Genomic DNA, 8,183 nt, shown 5'->3' on the forward strand with positions numbered 1-8,183 from the left:
GTGCGCTTCTGACATTACGAAATTACGCGTACGACGAGCTTTCTACGATAAAAAGCTCCTAGCGCGAATGTTACTCGTTCGAAAATGTTGAAAACTAATTAATCGTCTTATTAACGATTAAAAACATTTATGCTTTATCGACGCGTATAACGATAATAATTTACAATGGATTCTTGAAATTCCTAGATGATTTTACGTCCTAAAAGTTTCAATAGGATAGTCTTTTTTTTCATATAAATTTTCTAAACGGCATATTTCTAGAGAATTTTTTTTTAAACAAGTCGGTATCGTTCAATCCCACATAGGATTTAACCCTCCCACCCTCCGTATGAAAAAATCGAATTAGAATAATGTGCCAGGAGGAAAAACTTGGTGCGATGGAATTGAAACGTCTGACTCATCGGCTGGAAGTTTAGTGCTATCAACGAAGTCGAAGGGTCTGAGATTATTAAGAGACACCCTCACCTCCATCTCTCTCCCTCTTCCCCCTAGAGAAGAGTCTCGGATTCCAGTGGATTCTCTCCGTGGACCGTCGCTCTTGGCGCCGAAAGTCATTTGTCAAGAGACGTTGGTGACGATGGGAAGCCACCCTCTTCAAAAGCAGTCCTACCAACCTTATTCTTGTCCCTTGTCCTTGCGACAAGGCAATTTATAATTCGTCTCTTTGGTGTTTTATTTCATTCGTGGAACTCGATCTTCAATTCTTTCCTCTTTGAAGGATCGTCTTTGAAGATTATCAGTGTTAGAGAGAAAGAGAGAGAGAGAGAGAGAGAGAGAGAGAGAGAAAGAGAAGAGAAAGAGTATGTGCCTTCGAGCTAGCCAAAATCCCCTTAATAATTTCGTCTCAGAGCATGTAGCCCTTTTGAACCTTCCAAAGAGTCACTCCTACTTCCTAGCTTGTAGTAAGTAAAGTCTCTGTGAACAGAATATGGAGATAGATAGAGTGAGAGCGTGAAAAAGAGAGATTGTGCGTGCGTGAGAGAGAGAGAGAGGAAGGTAGAGGGAGAGGTGGTCGAAGCTTTGATTACTTTACTACTCGAAAGAAGTCCAGAAAAAAATCGTTATTCGAAAGACGAAATGCCAACTTTGATGGCGATTATTCTTTACTACGTCGCGAAGGAAAGAAGCAGGCTGAGTGGACGTTAAATATTAAAATTGCATCGTACGTCTTTGAGAAGATGAGAAAGATGAACATAGAAAAAAAGGAGAAAGAAAAAAGAAATAGAAAAAGAAAAGGGAAAGCAAAAAAAAGTGAAAAGAAAGGGAAAAAGGGAAGAGGAAGGAAAATTCAGCAGACATGTACGTGCATTTACTTCTTTCCAAGAGCAGGAGAGAGAGAGATGGAGATAGATATATATATATATATATAGAGAGAGAAAGAAAGAGAGAGAGAGAGAAAGAGAGAGAGAGAGAGAAAGAGAGACCATCGTGAGAACAATGTGGAAGATGGAAGCTCGAGACGAGTTCTTAACGAAATAACGTCGGAAATTGAAAAGTGCCGAGGAGAATTTCTCTCGTGAGTATCGGTTCTTCCTGCACGTAGGTATGTACCTAGGACTTTTCGATGGCAAAGAGAAAATAAAAAGAAAGAGAGGAAGAGACAGAGAACTACGAAGATCAAAGTTCGTATTTTGTAGCTTATGTTGGAATATCTCTGATAAGGAAATAACATCTTAAAGCGTCGATTTATTTCGAAACTCGTCGTGTGCTGGCAAAGAGATCATGTTTGGTATGAAAGCCTCTACAGAAAATACGACTACGATTCTTTAAAAAAAAAAAAAAAAAAAGAAAAAAAAATGACAGAAAAAACTCTTTCCAGTTCCACGATTTTTGTTTGTAAAAATGTTCAGGAAAGAAAAAAGAAAAAAGATTAATGAATAGTTAAACTTTGAAAGGAATATAAAAGAAAAAGGAATATTATTTTTTCTTGGTATTATGGCATTAGTGATGTCTCTAGTTAAAAGTTGATATCCCCGTAGACGTCTAGGACGTTTGTCTTCGAAGGACACTTTCAAACCGGACGTTACAGTGGCTTTCCTGTCCCAGTGGATGCGTTCGGAGGACTTCGTTATCCTTTCCTTACCTAGAAAGCCATCGTACCGTAACACGAAAGCGGACGATGCTGCGAAAAGAGTGTGGATACAAAGAAGAAAAAAGTAAAACAAAAAAATGGAAAGAAAAAAATATAAAGGTAAAAAAAAAGAAAAAAGACACGGAAGGAAGAAAAGAAAGAAGGAAGGAAGGAAGGAAGGAAGGAAGGAAGGAAGGAAGGAAGGAAGGAAGGAAGGAAGGAAGAAAGGAGACAGGAGAAAGGAGGAAGGAGAAAGGAGGAAAGAAAGAAGAGGAGGAGGAGAAGGAGGAGGAAGGAGCGCGTCCTCGAAACCACATAATTTGCCCTGCCAACCAGGAATTTCTCGCGAAACTTTCGACTCTGTTTCCTCCACTTCTGCTTTTCTCCACAAAATATTCTTCGTAAGTATTATACGACATGTATATATATATATATATATATATATATATATATATATATACACACACACACATACAGAGAGAAAGAGAGGATATATATATACATGAACGTCTATAGATACCCTCACTATCTTACTATATTTCCTCTTCTCTATCTTTTTCCCCTTCTTATCGTTAAACTGAATTTCTCACGAATTTCTTTCTAAAATACACCTAGAAAATGCGATGGCAAAAGAGAAAATCGACTTTATAACAGGGAGCCAACACGAAGCACCTTTCATTTCCTGTCTTTCCACACGGACGAATTGTCTTACAGATGGACGTCATCATTCCGAGCCTGGCTTTAGCTCGTGCGATCTAAAACGAAAGATGATAGATAGATCTTTGGTATATACCGAATCAATGAAATATAAAAGTTTGGTACGTTCTTCTTGGATTTTCATCTCTTTTTGTCTGAACAGATTTAAAACCTGCCTTTTAAATCTTCATGTAATTAAGATAAATAATGAACGAATAATTTCGTTGAATTAATCTTCGATTTAATATCTATTACTAATATATATATATATATATATATATATATATATATATATACACAAATTATTGGATGTTTTAGAAAGACCTTCTATAAATTCGGACGTAATCATTCAGAACGGAACAGAAAGAGGATACTTATCTCAAAAAGGAGCATCTGAAATACTCGCGCATTGAAGGAAAACTTGGATGTGTACAGACGTCCACGTGCAGTATACTCGGCTGCTTTTCTTGCTGCCTCTCGAACGTCTTCCTGAAGGTATCGATGAGTAGATAAAGATAGAGATAGAGATAGAGAAAGAGAGAGAGAGAGAGAGAGAGAGAGAGAGAGAGAGAGAGAGAGAGAGAGAGAGAGAGAGAAAGGAAGCTATTGCGAAAACTCTTCGACCTTGTCCCCCGTTAATGTTTGCCCAAGTACGTTCGTTTTATCCTCTAGACCCTATTTCACGATCGACAAGGGGTGCTGGCTGGAGGACCCTTCGAAAGAAATTGAATGCAAATACGTCGGCAATGCGCTGGCCCTGCTAGAATTCCACCCTCGTTGTCCCCATTTTCTCTTTCTCTCCCTTTCTCTCTCTCTCTTTTTCTCTCTCTCTCTATTTCAGTATATGTGTGTAGCGTATATGTTTGGTGGGCAGTAGTCTAGCGTTCTCTCGCTACCGTGAACACGTTAGCAGATCTGGAGAAAGAGGGGATTGCTTTGGATAGGCTATGAAAGAAGACTCACTGAAAATAGAAAGAGAAGAAGAGAGAGAGAGAGAGTGGGAGAGAGAGAGAAGAAAGGGGGAGAATGAAAACTGTGTGGAGTAGCAACGATTCCCAAAGGTCCCATGGGAATCTGGACTCTTTATTAATTCACCGTCAGACTAACCAGAATTACTTGCCGTGTGTACGAGAGAGCAACATACCAACCAGCTGCCCGATCGCAACCCTAAGTCGACGACACTTTGCAGAAGCTTAGTCCGGCTTAGCAGGTGGCTGCTGAATCTGTGCTACTGCTGAAAGGCTTCCGCGAAATTTCGAATTCAACCTCACTCTCTCGTTCTCTCTCCTCACCGCTTTCGCTCTAGCTTAGAATGAATAGAGTCGTCACGTGACGTTCACAAATTTGAACTATCTATATCTTAGAATATTATAGTATATTCAGAGTTATATCTACTCCATTGCTACCTTTTTTTTTTTCATGTCGAAGATTGAATAAAAGAAACAAGGAAAAAGGAAAAGAGAGAAAAAAGATGCATTAAACGATATAAATTAAAAATGAAATAAACTAAAATAACTGCGAAGCTCTACGTGTCACGGGGTCAGTTAAAAAAAAAATCGTCTCTTCGTATCGAGCTTAAACGATATAAAGCTCGATCGATGGTATATGATAAAGACTGGCTCTAGAGATTACAAAACTCTTTCATATAGGTATTTTGTATTTACATTGAACGTTCGGAGGAAATAAACAATAAAAGAAAATCTCTCGATCGATTTTTCATGCGTATTTTGCCAATGCTATATTTTTTTTCCCTTTTTGTTTCCTTTTCCTCTTGGTCTCTTTTCTTTTTTTATCTGTTTTTGTCATTAATCTCGAAGACTAAATCATTAAACGGAAGAGTCTCGTTTATAGATCGAAGGAGATAATACCAAAAGTAATAAAAATCGATCGCTCAATTCATTCATAGAAAAAAAAAAAAATAGATAAAAGAAAAAATCGGCGAATTTCAAAAGAGATAACGTTGTACATATCTCAATTCGATATATAAAAGTACATACTCTGAGCGTACCTGTGTTTCGAGATGAATGTCCCGTGCTTTATCGGTCCAACCTAGCGTGCTATTTTTTAAGTTGAACAGTCGAATCTCACCGAAAATCGTCGCACCATTTTTTATTCCAGGGACGAACATCCCTCTCCGATCGAGAGATATCGTCTAGGTATACGTATAGTTCGTACGAATGCCAGCGCATAATCTTTGCCGTTCATTCCCCGTCAAAAACTATGCCACGTTTTTTCGCGCGAACGCCGTGCCGTGTCACTTACAACGCTCGATCGATTCTCGATGCCAACGACGAGTCGCATCGGTTAAACGCTCGGATGACAGGGAGAAACAACCGCTGTTTTTTTTCTATATTTTTTTTTCTTTTAGAAACAGAAACAAAAAAAGAACGAGCGTTGTAGCACGTTTCTACGAACATTAAAAAAAAAAAAAAGATTATTTTTCCTTTTTTTTCATCCTTTTTTATCTTTTTTTTTCTACGTCTTTTTTGTACCTTTTTTTTTGTAAAACAAACATATATCAAAGCGAATAAAAACGTAAAGTTTGAATATTAATTACGAAAAAAATTCGTTCCAATTCGAGATCAAGTGTTATTTGGATGTGCATGTATTTGGGAAAAATTTAAATAAGTAAGCTATATTCGTCGTTCAATTTTGTAGAATTTTATAAAGTTATCGGGAGGCACAATTCACAACGATATAAATTACAACGTCGAAGATGTTGACGTTAAAACGTTAATTTTGCCGGACATTGGAAGATTTATGATCTTCCATTTTGTCGTCGGCTGTTTTAAGCGACTTTCATTATGATCGTTGCCTACCGAACAATCGTATATAGAACGCGACAAATTCATTTGCCCACCTAGCGGAATTAATTAATACGTGGCGATTTCTTTTTCTTTGTGTTTCTCGTTGCTTCTACGTACTATTTGTCGGGAAAAACGAAAGCAATCGGACTTACGAAGATATGAAATTAATCAAGTGATAAACTATTCTTGTTTAATAAATCGGCGAGCTTATTATGATTTAAACATGAAAATTACTTAAACTTTGAAACATTAAAAGTCAATGGAACAAAAGTTCAATTTTAGATAACAAATTAATAAAAAGAAAAATGTTGAGAAGTTCGATTTAAAACATACATTTCTTTTTTGGCACATGTGTACGTATTGGTATCGAAACTTGAAGCAACCGAGGGTCAGAATAAAGAGAAATAAAAGAGAACTTGCCCTTCGAACCTTCGAACTTTCTCGTCCTGATTTCCTGCGATTGAAAATCTTCTCGCTCGATCGTATCACGCCCTAATGTCTGCCAACGACAGAAGCTTTTCGAAAAGAAAAATGACATTGATAATGGGCCAAGCATTAACCAGAAATTACGTGTTAACGTCAAACGCATCTCATCAAAATGAATCCTACAGATCACACTAGAATAAATCAACTTTTCAAAATTTACTCGCTATATATATATATATAACCGTAATTAATTACAGTTATTGTAGCATGATAATAACGAAGCTAATATATTTATACATAAAAATTAAATAAAAATAAGATTTAAAAAAGAAGACAACGAAAATGTCAAAAAGTATCACGCGAATATCAGCTTTCGCTGGGATGTCGTTAGCAGACTAATTGGAATCCAATCAGCGCGATTAATCGTTTAACAAGCCGTGCGCGAACGCGTATCGGCCTGTCGAGGTTCGATGGTATTTAGGTATTTAACTGCGGCCACCCTTTCGGCCACCCTTTCGGCCACCCTCCGACCGCCTTTCACCATTCCACCTTTCTTCTCGACGCATGGGCGTGAACCTCTGGCAATATTTTACGTTTAGCTTCTACGTGCCTGCCGCGTGCAGACTATCGAGAGTTCTCCTATCTCCGAATTTTGAATTTTAGAACGTCGCGTAGGTTCTTCTTTCCTATTCTCTCTCCTTCCTTATTTTCTTCCTATCTACCCAGCTCAGACGTGCCATACCAAATTTTTTTCTGTAAAAACTACTACCCACGTTTTCCATAATCATCCAATATTACAACAGACAGCAAATATATTGTTTAAAAAACTATACTGAGTTTATAAGTCATATCTTTTGTTTCTTTTCTTTTATATAAAAATTATAATCGTTATAAAATATAGTTTCGTTTCACACGTAATTGAACGAATTTTTTATTTATACCTAAAGAAGTCTTAAAAAATCGTCCCCGACTATTTATACCATTAACTATTATTAACTACCAACAAAACCATAATATTTGAATACCCGTTCTACTTAGTGATATATCGAAATATCGAATTCAAAGCGATGGAAAAATTATTATTTCTTCCAGGAGGCCAAATTTTTACTACTAGAAAATAATCCGTAAAGAGAAGACATAATGTGACGTGCCATCTTTTCTTGTATTATGTGATCCTATAACAAATACTGATCCTATTACAAATACTGATTTGTCGGCAAAAGTTTCACGGAACCAATAGCTTGTATTTCCAAACAAGGGCTTGTATCTTACAAGCTACTATTTTCCAGTCTCCTTACCTTTTCTCTCTTAGAAATTTTTCGTTATTAATTATTAAACCTATAATTGGATGATGTAGATTTATTTCAAAGTAAACTTCTATATTATATTTTATATTCTTCCACAATATATTATATTCTTTAAACTTAGATAATCAACAAAAAAAAAAAAAACATCGCACGTAATCGGTAATTATGAAGCTATTCAACGAGTATTTCTAATATATTTTTCATTTCTGTCCTACAACAGATGGATCCAGAATATTCTGCATCCAGTTCTACATTTACCACGTCCGAATAACCAATTATAGTACAAGTAAATACATCGTAGAGGAACAGGACGAATATGGCTATCCATAAACAACCAAAGCAGCTATCGTAAAACAACCAAAAGGATAATCACCGACCTGAACGAACTTCCAACACATCCAGAATACTGTCGCCGAACAACATATCTAACAACAGGAAAAATATTTTAAAAACCCTCTCATTTAGCGAACAAGTAATGGACATCCATATATTATTAAGACATTCTTATAACATATATAATATTTTACTAACAAGCAAACCATACTTTAATGTAAATACCAGAAAATAGAATTAATAAATATAAATTGAATAAAAAAAAAATAGTATTATTCATTTATTACCAATATTTTCCCCAAATCATATAAAAATATCATATTCACATGAGAAGAGGTGGCACGCAGAACAGTGTCATTCGCTGGTAAGATACACCCCTTGTTTTGAAATACAAACAATTAGTTATGAGAAGTTTCGTAGCGCCAAAACCATGAATTTCAACATAAGGGCGTATTATAGAGAAGTGAATGAAACACTTCCCCGTGCCACCTCCACACTTACCATGTTATCCTATTAAAAATCCTGATTCGGCAGCAGAAATTT

At 36.4% G+C, this 8,183-nt stretch overlaps 1 long non-coding RNA gene across 1 annotated transcript; it reads left to right on the forward strand.

Annotated features, from left to right (window-relative positions):
- The first annotated feature begins 2,329 nt into the window (after positions 1 to 2,329).
- LOC122635741 lies at positions 2,330 to 7,857 on the forward strand. The gene is made up of 4 exons (XR_006328737.1): positions 2,330 to 2,472; positions 2,687 to 2,889; positions 3,086 to 3,262; positions 7,528 to 7,857. It is a non-coding gene; the product is annotated as an uncharacterized LOC122635741 (long non-coding RNA).
- The last annotated feature ends 326 nt before the right edge of the window (positions 7,858 to 8,183 follow it).

The sequence above is a fragment of the Vespula pensylvanica genome, chromosome 19 (genome assembly GCF_014466175.1).
Source record: "Vespula pensylvanica isolate Volc-1 chromosome 19, ASM1446617v1, whole genome shotgun sequence".
NCBI classification, from domain to species: domain Eukaryota; kingdom Metazoa; phylum Arthropoda; class Insecta; order Hymenoptera; family Vespidae; genus Vespula; species Vespula pensylvanica.